At 35.2% G+C, this 14799-nt stretch overlaps 1 protein-coding gene across 5 annotated transcripts in view; it reads left to right on the top strand.

Annotated features, from left to right (window-relative positions):
• LOC145693133 (cytospin-A-like) overlaps positions 1 to 14799 on the top strand; it is a 491676-nt gene that overhangs the window by 302656 nt on the left and 174221 nt on the right. The gene's annotated exons all lie outside the window — the stretch shown is intronic.

Genomic DNA, 14799 nt, shown 5'->3' with positions numbered 1-14799 from the left:
AATATGCTATACTTAACACACAACTCGAGTTTTTCTTGCCACTACATAATTTTTGTCAGCTGTAACCAATAGTCAAAATTCATATGAATTATTGGAACCTCTCACGAAACGAGATTGTTGAACAGACATTCCTGCAATACCAAATTCTTCTGGTTTTGAATGGTATTTAGGTTTTGTAAATTGCTTTTTGTTCGCAGATTAATCGAGTTTGCTTCCTTCCTCTGCTCCCGAAACAAAATAGCGAATGTTAGTAATATATATCTTGGAAAAGATAATATGAGATGTGAAAGGAATGGATTGGGTGATGTAATTTTCTGTTTCTGTCGCAAATCATTGCCTATTTTACGGTTGACTTGTGTTGCGTACAAACGTTAGCAGCGAGTGTAAGGGATCTCTTTTTGTTCATCAGAGCTGAGAACTGAATGACTAAATTTAGTAGCTTCGGTGTATTAATTATTTAGTATAGTTTAATTAAATACAGTAATAAACTTACGTACGTATGCTGTATCTACCGTTCTATGTGCATAATTTATTTCTATAATCACAATTATATTTATTAAATGTAATTTGAAAATGTAATTGAATGTAATTGAATTGAATAATCTGCCTTGACTAAGGTTCTTTACGTTCAGCCACTTAAAAGAAACAAGTGAATAGCGGGAAGGCAATAAAGTTTAGGAAGTAAGCTTTAGTTTACAAAATGCTATTAAATAGACCAATGATGGCCAAATTCATGAGGCGCTCTAATAAAGATACGCATGATTTACTCTGTTAAAAACAAACAAACAAACAACAACAATAACAAAAAGTATTCGTAACAGAAGAGTATAGATTGTCATCATTGTATACGCGATTGGAGACTTGACTTTAACTAACTGAAAATATTTTATTTAACCTTTCGGCTACCAAGCCCATTCTGCAAGGTAAGACTGTTAGCCCAAGACCGATTTTAGAATGCAAATTTCGTAGAGTTGTGTCCAAACTTTTTTTTCTTTTTCTTTTTTCTTCTTTTCTTTTCTTTTCTTTTCTTTTCTTTTCTTTTCTTTTTTTTAAAGCTCAGGCCCTAATTGTCCTAAACGCGTGAACAAGGAGCAGGATATGCAGAATAGAATAAAGATTCAGAAAATATATGATCAAGACTCTCGTATTTCTAGAAAACTGGAACACATTATGAAAATTTACGTTATATTCATAGTGGTACACTTAATTCATGCTGGATTATTAGTGTTAATTAATTGGTCAACACTCACCAGAACTGAATGCTAGCATAGATTATTCCTACCATTGAGTATCGATAGCTAATAAAAGCCGAATATTTTGAAATCTCACGAATGATATCAACTTCAGTTTTGGAGGAAATCCTGGACGTTTGGAGTTTCGAAGAATTTTGGGGGGGACAGATTATATAGATCCGGGACTGTCTCGCCTAAACTAGGATGTATGGGACCGACCCCTTTGTATGGCTTACATGTATATACATTAGACGAACTGTCACCTCAAGAAGGGGCCAAGGAAACTGGAAGACGGCACTCAAATATGGTTCTTATTTTGTGCTGGTCCACAGTATATTATTAATTGGCCATCACTGGAATAGACTATAGCTAATTCCAGGTTATTTGTTTACAACTCAGAAACCTGAGATTGCAGTTCTGGGATGTCATAATTGACAGCCACTTGAATTTCTGCATTATAAGAATGGTGTAAATAACTGATAGTTTCAGTTAAGAGGCCTAATCCCGGCGAAATTAAAATACCACTAATTTTACAGTAATTATGTGATATCTTCCCATAGATAAAAGATAATCGAAATGTGGAACAAGAGCGCCCTAGACAATATTATTTTGCGTGAGGTACAGTTATTACAAGTCACCTAATGGCTTTCCGTTTTCAGCCGTTTAGAAACGCGAAAATAAATGCCGATTTTCAAAATGGCTCGAAATCGAAAGCAGATAAGTGAATCGTGATAACGGTATTTCATGTAAAGTGATATTGTCTAGGGCGCTCCTGTTCCACATTTCGATTACCTTTTATATATTGGAAGATATCACATAATTACTGTAAAATTCGCGGTATTTTAATTTTGCCGGGATGAGGCCTCTTAAGTACTAAGTGAGCTCTTTTTTCAAAACTACCGTATTATTAATTGTTATTACATTAGTAACAAAAACTTAGAAAAGAAGTGAGGACCATTGAGAACAGCCCCTAATAAAGCAAACCAAAGAGTCTTCCAGCAATATGAGGTGAAGAGATGCTTCTACATGAATAAAAGGTAAATTGTGCAAGCGTAGTAAGCTGACGATTTTATTTCCATATGAATAGTTTGAGGAGCGAATACCTGCTTTCACGAATAATTTCATTTCAAAATTATCGATTGATTAATTGTAATGCTGCTGCATTTGTTAGTAAAACATGGATAAATAATAGCAACGAGTAATTCTAAATAAGGATGCCGTTTACAAGAAACGAAAAATAAAATTTTCGAAAAAAAAAAAAATAATAACGGAAAGTCGAAAAATGAAATTTCCGAAAATCGGTAAACAGGTTTTCCGAAAAAGCCAGCTCTAATTATAAAAGCATTATAATAACGTAGAATCATGATCTATGTTCTTCCCTCTTTTCCGTTACTATAAGGTCTCATCAATCTTTTGCAGGAGTGGTCTTATTTCTCGCCCAGAAAGTCATAGTGTTTGGTTTTCTAGTGTCTTGAGTTGAAATCATAGTGGCTTGTAAGTACGGCATGTTTGTTCGTTTTCTTATCGACCATCGATATTCCACTTCTAATGGACAACGCGTGGGTAATAAATTACCCGATGAGCATTTACCTTGTGGATGTTTTGAAAGGATTTCGGTGTAGATGCCGAAGAAAAATATGATATGTAACACAAGAAAAAAAAATGACACTCTTCTTAAGTTTCGTTCCATCTGTAACTTGAATTCAGAAGAGAAAAATGAGTAGAAAGTGTATCCCCATGTCACGTAGAACGCATGAATAATTCAGAGAGCATTTTGTTCTGTATACCTTCCAGCTGAGAGGAATAGTTCTGCTAAATTAGAACAAATGAATAAAAAATAATTATCATGTAAGATTTCCTTCTCCGCGTTTTCGCAGCGCATTTACATTTTAAAAAGTGGTGTATTTTTGTGAGTCGAACAAACTGTACAAACGTAATAATTGTCTTATATTGTTAACAAGGACGTATTGTATATAAAAAGTCTTAATTTTAGTAACTTTTTTTTTAAATAGAATAAATAAACACACACAAGGACTGTTCATTTAATTCGCGATGATGCTGTATAATATGTGGTTTTGTTCAATTTCAGTTTCCCGTTAAGTGACAGTGATTAAGCTTTAAATAATATTGCACGTCTATTGGACATACATTCAGACGCTATTTTACGAGTTTCGCAAAGTGTATTAAATGAAGATGATTTTATGATTTAGGATTTCGCTTTTAATTTCATTCTACTTAGTGTCACAGTGGCTCAGTAGTACAAAAAAAAAGTGGTAGAGCGTTTACGTCTAGTGCATGGGGTCCCTGGTTCGATCCCAATGGGTTTTTTCGGGGTTCTCCCGTTTCCTCCCACTATTCATTGCACCATTGCATTCATTATCATCACCGTCTCCTTTAGCCTATCCGGCATAAGTGTGGAACGTAAAATTGAAAGATTTCATTTTTTTTTAAATTCTGCACACTATTTAACTGCAATTTCAATAAACAGTTTCCTTTCCATCGAAGTACTTAAAACAAGTAAGTTAATTGCGAGAAGAAAATGTGTTTGCTTCAATGAATATTTTTTTCGTTTGTGATAATTTAATTATTAGAGTAACACTAAACAGATGATGATTGAATCTGAATTAAAACTGATATGGAGGATATTATTAGTGATAGGGTATGCTTTGGTTTTATGTGCTAATACTGTAGCTGGAGTGGTATAATAAGATGTAAATCATTGAGCTATGTTAGCAGTTGCACACAAATTTACTTTTGAATTTCATGATGGAAACTTTTGGCAAATGATATACTTTATTCTGAGCAATAGAAATTATAGGCTTAGAATGATCACGACATTGCAATCAAAATTTTCCATACAATCTTGACAATGGTTTCAGGTTAGAAAAGTGGTTGGAGAGGCACTAAGTTTGTGATGGTACTATTTGAATTTTGCACACTATGCAGATAATAGTATTTAGTCTGTGATGGAAGTATAAATATTTTGTTTTCCAAAGTTTAGGTGTTATACCGAGCAATGCCAAAGGTGAAAATTGTTGACAATGCCTGCCTGTTGATTTTTCTCCCTTCCGTGGATTAATGATGTCCTCTGGTGAAAATGGCTTATTTTTATTGTTGTTGGAGAGAAAGGAAAGAACAACAGATTGTTAACCTGCTTCTGGAGGAAGCTTCAGCCACTTAAGAGGAGGAAGGGCATTCACCTTGCAGCTATTGACACGTTTACGAAACCAGAATAACTGAGAGAGCTTATAACTTCTTGTTTCTTGAATATAAAGAACTGTTACTCACACTCTGATTAAAGCGATTGCTGTTATCAGCCGCACTTAATTAAGAATTAACGGCAGGAAACTTTCACGAGAAATTGGCCTTTCATTTAGGGGGAGAAAATCAGAGGCAAATGCTGTTACGAAGAGAGGCCTTCTTAGAAGAGTTTGTTTCTCAATTACTTCAAAGCGTTTGGTCGTAAAAGGCAATATTTTCTTGCAAATATGAAAAGAACAATTATATACTGTGCAAAATGTTATATAGAATAAAAAATGTGAGAATAATTTTTATTTACGTTTCGGAATATTCATTCGCACAATTTGACATGACAGAATTCTTCTTTCTAATATTTAGTGGCATTTTAAAATTTCTTTTCTCATACCGTACTTTCTGGATTTTCCTGTCACTTAAAGTCCATAGAAGGTCGGCATCGAGTTAACCTGAACATACGCACAGGGTTAAACTAAACATGTCAGATCAACACAGCTATTTTGATCACCATCTCAAATTTTGATGAAATTTGGTGTGTTAGTAGGGCTTGATAAGAAACAACCAGAAATGAAAATTTTCATTCCTAGGTTCTACAGTTCTGGAGCTACAGCATCTCAAAGTTTGACATTTTGTATTTTAAAAAAGTCTGATTGATTATTAAAAAGGCTTGTAATTTTGGTTTGGTCCTAATTAAGGTAGAGATTTAATTTGATTGTCATTGTAAAGCTCGTAGACAGACCTTTCGTTTGATATGCCACACTTGATCTTTCCCATACAATTGAAAATTTGACCTTGACCTTTGTCTTTGAATAGCAAAAAAAGACTTGAATAGCATGGTTGCATAACATGGAACAGGGGGCCAATGAAAAGTGGTATACTAGATAGAAACTTGCAGATAGAGGGTAGAAAGAAATAAGAGCTAGTATAACTAGTCGTGTAATGTAATGAAATAACAGGCAGAATACACAACGACACACTTTATTTGTAACGTAGTATCTTACACAGAGTAGCACTACGAACTACTAGGTCATATCGTGAGTTTCGAATGCACTCCCTCACTCCCAGTGTGTTCCGCAACTGTTTACGCGCATCTTCAATGCGGTTTTGTAAGTCAGCAAGTTCCTTTCCCCTCCACATTCGAAGCTGTCTAGCTCCACCCTTGTCCACTTTCGGACTATATAGGTCATAATAAACTTTTTCTTGTTTTGGGGCCAGAAATCTGTCTTCATTTTTTACCATTACTTTTGGGACACCCTGTATAGGGACATTTTCCCATATATTAATTCGTTTCAAAGTGATGCACAGTTAAATCTTAAAACATAAATCGAGAATACGTGATAGTGTGTTGCAAATGGTCTTCTAAATAACAATTTCTAATGTATTGTCTGTCAAATGAAGCAAGAATGAAGTTATCACGAAGTGTCGAGAAGATACGGTGCTGTAAAATTTATGGAATAAGTTTGTCGGTAGCCATCTTGATGACGTCACATCGCGGTTTCCCCAATAATTTTTTTTTTCGGGGAGTTCACCAAGTTTTAGTTTATTGTAAAAGCCTGGGTTTTAACCATTTTTGTGAAATTTCACTGGCATACGCACCTACGTATATTTGATCCTTGTAGAGTCGGAGGCGGATTGTATGGGTAATTCGTAGGCAAACATAAAGGCAAGAGCAATTTTCTTGCTTACAGTGGAAACCACAAGTACAATCTGTGAAGCGGACTTCCTGATATAGAGTTCCAAATTATGATATGCGTAAGTGTCGAAAGTCTAACGGTTTTGTCCTTCCGTCCGTCTCTTGACAGGCATCAGCAGAAACGGTAAGAGATAACTAGATGCGATTTTTTTTTTTTGCAATCTATTCATCGCCCCACGAATAGGTACTCTTTCGTCTGTTAACTCTATTCAAACCGGAAGTGGTTCAGATTAATCAGTTCCAGTTTCAACTTTTATCGCTATAGAACAAAAACGGTAACAGATAGCGAGAAGCTGTTTTCTTTGCAAACGATTCAGCGTCTCAAATCAACGTACAATGACTATCCCGAACAGTCTACCGAAAGTGGAACGTTAAAATTCAATATTACTTCCAGTTTCAATACTGATTTCCATAGCGCAAGAACGGTAAGAGATATCGACATGCAGTTTTCTGCAATCGATTAATTGTCCCCAAAATAAGTTTCATTCTTCATTAACTCTCTATTCAAACCGGAAGTGGTTCAAATTAACGATTACAAGTTTTAACGTGTGTCGCAGAGAACAGAAATGGTATTAGATATCGAGATGCAGTTTTCTGCAAAGTGTTTCAAAGAAAACATATCATCACAACCCGCAACACGTTGACAAAACCGAAAGTAGTTGAAATTTACTACTACTTCCGGCTTCAATACTGATTTCTTTAGAGCAAAAACGGTGATAGATATCGAGAAGCTGTTCTTTGCCATCGATTCAGTTTCCCAATGGATGCTGTTTCCTCCCTTAACTATCTATTGAATTCGGAAGTGCTTCAAATTAAAGTTTTCTGGTTTCAGCCTTTATCGCCATAGAACAAAAACAGTAAAGCATAGCGAGTAATAGTTTTTTGATATGAATTCGACTTTAGTTTCACACTGTGAAATAAAACTCTTTTGTTATATTTGTTGTCCAATATGATACGCAAAGGTGTCGGGAGTCATAAAATGGCTTTTTCCGTCCGTCTACCGTCAGGTATCAGAGCAAAAACAGTATGAGGATCGAGATGCAATCGATTCAGCGTCTCAAGAATAGGATGTATTTTCTTCACCAATCTTCTATTGAAACCGGAAGTGGTTCAAATCATTTGCGATTTCAACGTTTATCGCTATAGAACAAGAACGGCAACAGAAAGCGAGAAGCATTTTTTTTAAATTAATCCATCCTCTCAAGTCAACGTACTATAACTATTCTGAATACCCCCCCCCCGAAACCGGAAGTGGTTCAAAATGTACTATTACTTCCGGTTTCAGTACTGATTTTCAATGAGCATAAACGGTAAGAGATATCGAGATGCAGTTTTTTTTTTTTTTTCGCAATCAATTCCTCTTCTCAAGAGGAGGTTCTATCTCCTCCCTTAACCATCTATTCAGTTTGGAATATTCCGTTTTAACCTTTATCGGAATAGAACAAAAACAGTACCGGTAAGACATAGCGAGTAATTTCTTTTTGGTATGGATTAAGCATCCGAGGAACATGTTATATCTTTGATCTTATTAATCTACTGCAACCAGTAGTTATAGACACCCTGCTTCAAGATTGAATATTGAAAAACTTGGGCCATGAAAGAAAAGTTTTATCGACGAAAGTAAGTGACTACACGCGTATATGCTAAACACATTTTTTGAAATTTCTTCAGATTTTTGGCGAGGTTTGATATGTTAGGTAGTCTTCAGAAATGAAATTCTCAGAAGCCTAAACACACTTTTTTTTTTTTTTTTTTTTGCTAAAGTTTCTCAAGTTCTCTTTGTGATTTAATTCTAATCCATATATTGTTGTGCTTCCGATTGATTCCAGATGTCCATTCATGTTCTGTAAAAATCTTTTTTTTTTTTTTTTGTTTGCATAATAATGCTGCAATCAAATGCGGGCTTTACGCGTAGCTTTTGAGGAACTATTACGTGTTGTTATGTGTTAGATGTATGTAGTTAACGCTTTCAGAATCAGTACACAATAGCGAAAACAAACATTGAAATGCCCGTGAAATAGTCGTGAATATTTCCTCCACTGGCTAAGAAGTAATATTACAGCTATTTGTAACGGTTGCTAAGTCTCTTTACTCTGCAATTTTATACTGCAGTAAATAGTTGCTCATCACAGACGTAGACATTCCCTGTCGCAATATTTGCATATACACAAAAATGATGCAAGATCATATGTATACACGTGTCATCTAAGTATGCTATATCTGTTTAATTATCGTGTCTTACAATACAAATGTGCTCAGGTAGTTGGACTGATGGAAAAGATTGCTGCAATGTTTTACTAATTGATCAAATCTCAAATGTAGAAAACGTGATATGATTGGGAAAATTAATTTTTATATAAAATTGCCAATAGGTTAATGAAAATATCAGAAAGTAAATCCGTGGCAAAAATACTCTGTACATGGATCGTAAAGAAACGAAAATTTCAGTTGTAGATTCTACTTACTAGTAAACAAAAGTATTTTTTTCTTATTAGTTATTTTATGTTGATTAAGAAACAAGGTCAGTGGAAATAATAATAATAGTAAAAAAATGGATGGAAGCTAGTATATTATTAATTGAATACTTCTTTATCCATTGTAGAAATGTCAGCATTATTTAAAATATTACTATGAAACGTATGCTGCTGCTGCTGCTGCTGCTGCTGCTGCTGCTACTACTACTACTACTACTACTACTACTACTACTACTACTACTACTACTACTACTACTACTACTACTACTACTACTACTACTACTACTACTACTATAATAATAATAATAATAATAATAATAATAATAATAATAATAATAATAATAATAATATCAGGTTCAGAAAAACAGTTCCCAATACAAACGAGAGAAAGATTTAGGGAAGGTCGAGCAGGTAATGTAAAGAGGCACCGTTGTAGCATTTGCTGGTGTAAGTAAGGAAATACCCTAAAAATGTCAGAATGGCCAGCCATAGTATTCAAACCTAGTACCTGACAATTGCAAAGTAACAAGGGTAGTCGTGCACCTACGATTCAGCTTAGAATTTTAAATAGTCCTGAATTTCCTTTCTACCTATCTTCAGGGTCTATATTCTTGAAGATATATTGTAATTTTGAGGCGTGACTTTTTTCTCTTTTATATGGGCGATGTTTATTTATGTACAACTCTCAATTATTGCTATTGACAATGTAATTTATTGCATTAGTTATATTCGCAAATCTTGACTTCATGGTGCAAAGATTAAGTCTGAGTAGAAATAAAATTTTATTTAGATTTACGTGTAAACTTCATAATTGCACTGCTGGGTGTGTGTTAAATGCCTTGGTGTGTTGGTTGAGAGGTCCCTTTTTGGTAACTGTTGTTGCTAAGGTCATCAAGATGCTACGGAATGTGGATGAGGCGCCGTGAGTGGAATCAAAAAACCTTTGAAGACAGAACGAAAAGATGAGTAGGCACAGGAAGAAGTTTATGACAGTGACTACTATGTGGGCTGCAAATCATGAGTTTGTCTCTTCAATTCGTAACAGAGACAGTGTTAACATTAAGATAATTGAGCAATGCGCTGAATCAATGTCAGTCTGACAAGTGTATCGAACAAGAAATAAGGTGCAATTACTTGGGTAACCATAACATTGCTAAAATAGTACCTATGTCTAAAGGTTACTTCATGTCATACGGATAATGAAATCTCCGAAGGTGAGAACTGCGTCGCTTTTTGAGCCATGAGCATGGAGTTCGTAAAGTTATATAAAGTTCTAGTGGAAAAATCTGTATAAAAGAGACACTTTCGGTATGTTAGAAATAAATAAGTGATGAAACAGGGATCGTCTGGAAAGCCTGCCCTGGAGCAGTCATGCACCAATCATATGCCCATCCAGCATACAATTTTGGAATTTAACATCTTTTCAACAGCGAGGTTATATAAGACGTAGACCTACAGTTTAGCGCGTAAACTAACGACGTGAGTTTACGCAAATACGCTACGAACGTAAACACACACTAATAATTGGCTGCCTAACGTGAGAAACGAACCACATGAACTTTCCTGGGAATTGAATCCGGGTCTCCCGTGCCGAAGACGCGTACGCTAACCGTCGCTGCAAGGAAAGGCGAGAGCTACGTTAGGGTCTGTTACTAAGACCGGATTAACAGCACCCAAACATGCCTTTCTGTTTCTATTTATGGCGATAGGCCACTGAGTCGTTGCAGGAGTAGCGAATCAACGGAATTTTCGGATTAACGTTCTATGCATGTACCATGTAGGGTAGGGCTAAAGAAGATGAATTAAAGGAAAGCAATTGATAATTGAGGAAATTGATCGAATAAATATATGAGAACAAAGGAAGATTGCGAGAAAATCCACAGACTCAATATTATTCAACACAAATTTCAGATTCACATAGGTCGAACTAAGAACCTCGGGAATCGAGTGTTACACCTGCTATTCGGTATTGAAGTCTTTATTACACTCCCCACCACCTTTTCTAAATTTTTAATAAAAATGAACAGTTTGATATACTTATAAACTGATACTGCATTAGGGTTGCGTACTAGACAAAGCGAGACCCAGTTTTCGTGATGGGATACAAGGCGAGACGGAGCTCTTCACTAGAAACTAATACGCTCATTCGAAATGAATTCATATTAGTTGATTTCAAACCTTATATTTCGAAAACTGCACCATTAGATTTCTAAGCTGTAGTGTGCGTTTATTTATTAACATTCTGTAACTATTTGACAGCTTGTGTTTTGAATTGTCGATTTTCTTTATTGTCTGTTATTCATGAATATTAAAATAAATAAATAAATCGGGAAGGGAGGAGGGTGTAGTAAAAGGCCACAACGTAAACTCACGTGTGCAATCAAAAATACAAGGGCTGTTATAAAAGTTTTAAGCCTAAATATGATAGGAGCAGTTGATGCGTTTCTTTTAAGATAGTCCCCTGACATTTCAAAGCATTCCCCGTCAATGTTCAAGTGCGTTTTGTCACTGGAAAGAAAGGCTTTTTCGAAGCCGTCCAGAATGTCATCTACGAGATGGGTGGCGCCATTGGTATTAAAATGAACACTTTCCAACTTCTTGAAGATTTGTGAGCAGATAAAAGTCAGAAGTTACCAAATTCGGCGAGTAAGATAGGGTCAATAGTTCGAATCCGCAATTACGAGATGCTTCCATTTCAAAGCCAGACTTACGACTGAGGGCATTGTCCTAATGTAAAAAGACGTGTTTTGTTCGTCTCTCATGACGCTTCTACCAAATATTATCACTCAGATTTCGTACAGTGCCCTACCATGATAATTATCTTCAGTAACTGCTTGCCACTTTGTAAAATAATCTACCATCACCATCTTTTCTGAATTCTCCAGAACGGTAGCTATCACCTTCCCTGCTGAGATCATTGAATTAGCCTTTGGATGTGTGACTGAGGAGTGTCCGGAACTCTAGTTTAATTCAGGTGGATAATGGTTGAGTCACATCCCTTCTACATCTATGAATCGAGTCAGAAAAAAAAAAAAAAACTGGATTTGGGGATCATTTGTGACACTTTCATGTATGTGTGCATATTTTTCCGAGTTAGTGTTCCAATGAGTCTTTCTGATTGATGGTCATCTTGAATGATGCTTCATTCCCTCCTAAGTAGAGATGCAAGGGCTCGAAAAAAAAAAGTTTTTTTAATAGAAAAAAAAAACTCGTTTTTTCTGCTTCGCTTTTTTGCTTGGAAAGTTTTGGACTTTTTTCAAAATTTTGCTTTAAATTGATAAAGCGTTTCGTTTTCTACAGCACAAGAGCTCATTTGATTAGTGGTTGATGTAGATAATAATATACAACTTCTAAAATAAACCATGAATTTCGAAAATATTATTTTTTATATTCTTAACATATTTACATTATTAATTCCAAAGGATTAACCAATATATATATATAATAAATTTTTAACTTCTTATACACAAAAATAAGTACTTTTTTTTTTTTAAAAAAAAAAGATACACAAATAACTAGCAAAATTGTATGTAGTATTTTACTTCAAAATATCACACACCCTCTTTTTGAAACAAAAAATAAAACAGGAGAGAAATACATTTATATGATAATCTTAAAAGCTGCACATCAAGAGCTTGGTTTCGGGTGGTTCTGTACATTCTTGAATTTTTTAAGTTTTAACTTTCATATACATTGTATGAATATTTCGAACAAATTTTTCATTCATTGATCACATACGCAATAATGCACTGACTGTTTCGCACATACGCAATAATGCTTGTTCGGAATCTGGAAAGTACCAAATTTTTTGTTAATGGATCATATGCGTAATGGATCATATCATTCATCTGATCGTGTGGTTTCTTAGACATAACTACCATCACGGTTTACCCAGTCCTGAAGGTTTCTGAATTTTTAACGACAGGAATTCAACATCATATTACATTTTTTTTTTTTTTTTTTTTAAGAGAAAAACTATGGAATGCATTTAAGAAGAGTGGAAATAATCAATCACTGTTCCAATTCACAAGAAAGGCGACAAAACTGAATGCAATAATTATCGAGGCATTTCTCTTAACAAGATTGATTCCATACGCAGATTAAATTATTGGAGATTATGAGTGTGGATGTAGGGAAATCGATCAACTGTCGACCAGATATTTACTATTCGATAAATACTCGAAAACAAATGGGAATATACTACCGAGTACATCAACTGTTATTGGTTTTAAAAAGGCTTATGAGTCGGATAGGAGGGAAACATTGTACAGCGGCGGACACTTCTAAATGGTACAGCCATATGGAGATTTACGGCTAAGGTGTACCATTTAGAAGTGTCCACCGCTGTACAACATTCTTACAGAATTCGGAATACCGAAAAGCTAGTTAGATTAATTAACATGTGTTTAAATGAATCCCGAGCAGAAAAATTCTTGTCCATGAGCTTCCACGTCGAGAATGGCCTGAAACAAGGAGATGCGTTATCGCCATTATTGTTCAGCTTTGTTCCGGAGTACGCTATAAGGAAAATTAAAGATAGCAACCAGGCCCTAGAGCTGAATTGTATTCACCAGGTTACGGCTTTTGCTGATGTAAATTTAATAGGGGATGATAGGAAAACAATAGAAAGAAATACAGATTCCTTATTAAACGCTTGCAGCGACATTGGTTTAGAAGTAAATGCAGACAAAACTAAATACATGGAAGTTCACCGGGATCGTAATATGGCAAATTATGGATGCGTTCTGGATGGATATCAAATAATACTTTCGACAAAGTGGACACTTTCAAATATCTGGGATCAATATCAGCAGACCAAAATCATATCCACAAAGAAATTAAATGTCGACTGAAATCAATAAATTCGTGTTATTATTCAGTTCAAAGTATTTTGTCGTCGCGAATTCTGTCGAGGAATTTAAAGCTTAAAATATTTAAAACGATAATCATGCCTGTTGTGTTTTATGATTGTGAAACATGGTCGCTTGAGGGAAGAATGCAGACTGAAAGTATTTGGAAATAAAATCCTGAGACGAATATTCGGACCCACGAGGGAAACTTCATAACGAAGTACTGCATAATTTATACCGTTTACCAAACATCGTTACGGTAATCAAGTCTAGGAGGCTCAGGTCGGAAGGTCATGCAGCCAGAATGGAGGAAGATAGGAATGCTTGCTCAGGTCGGAAGGTCATGCAGCCAGAATGGAGGAAGGTAGGAATGCTTTCAAAGTTTTAACTGGATATCCAATCGGAAAACGTTCATTAGGAAGACTTAGGCGCAGATGGGAGGACAATATTAAAATGGATCTGGCAGAAATAGGAATACAAAGTAAAAACTAAATCCAGTTGGCTAAGGATTGAAGTCAATGGAGAGCTTTGGTGAACGCGGCATTGAATCTTCGGATTCCATAGGCCATAGAGAGAGAGAGAGAATATATTTAAGTTAAACACAAGTGCACAACAACCATGAGTGAGTGGTTAGCTTTTGAGTTTGTATTGGAAAGTCAGGGATTCAACCGCGCATTCGACCATTTTGACAAAAGTTTTTCTTAATTGTAACTGTGAATGTAGAGATAATGTGTGTACTGTGAGTTCTGGCCGACTTCCTTTCTTATCGTTTTTAAATCGTTGTTATTAGTAATTACCAGGAGTGACGGATTTGCGAAGCGGGTTAGGGTGGGGATGTTTTACGAGTGAAGATTGTACCCCGAAATTACAGAATTTCTAAAACAAATGAAACATTTGTTATGCCTTTAGTCGTAAACTTCAAATTATTCTCAAATAAAAATTAAGTATTTTTAGAAAAACTAAACATTAATAAGAAACCCCCCTCTCAAAATACTTTTCTAAATCCGCCACTGATTATCAGTATAAAATTGTCTTCAAGGTTGTATCCGGAAGGTTATTGCTGAATATACAAACAAAACGAAATATTGGTTATGCTTGTACTCAAACTCCCAAATAAAAATTAGGAAATTTTTAGAAAAAAAAACAAACATTAAGCAGAAAAACACCTCCCAAAATATTTTTCTGAATCCGCTACTGATTATTTGTATAAAATGGTATTCAAGTTTGTATCCGAAGATTATTCCTACATCATTAAACAGCTACAGTATAACAAGAATGTGGAAGTACGCTTTGAC

Source organism: Thermobia domestica, chromosome 8, assembly GCF_964235325.1.
Source record: "Thermobia domestica chromosome 8, izTheDome1.hap1.1, whole genome shotgun sequence".
NCBI lineage: Eukaryota > Metazoa > Arthropoda > Insecta > Zygentoma > Lepismatidae > Thermobia > Thermobia domestica.
Note: the sequence above shows the minus strand (reverse complement) of the source record. Positions and strands in the feature narration are given on the sequence as shown.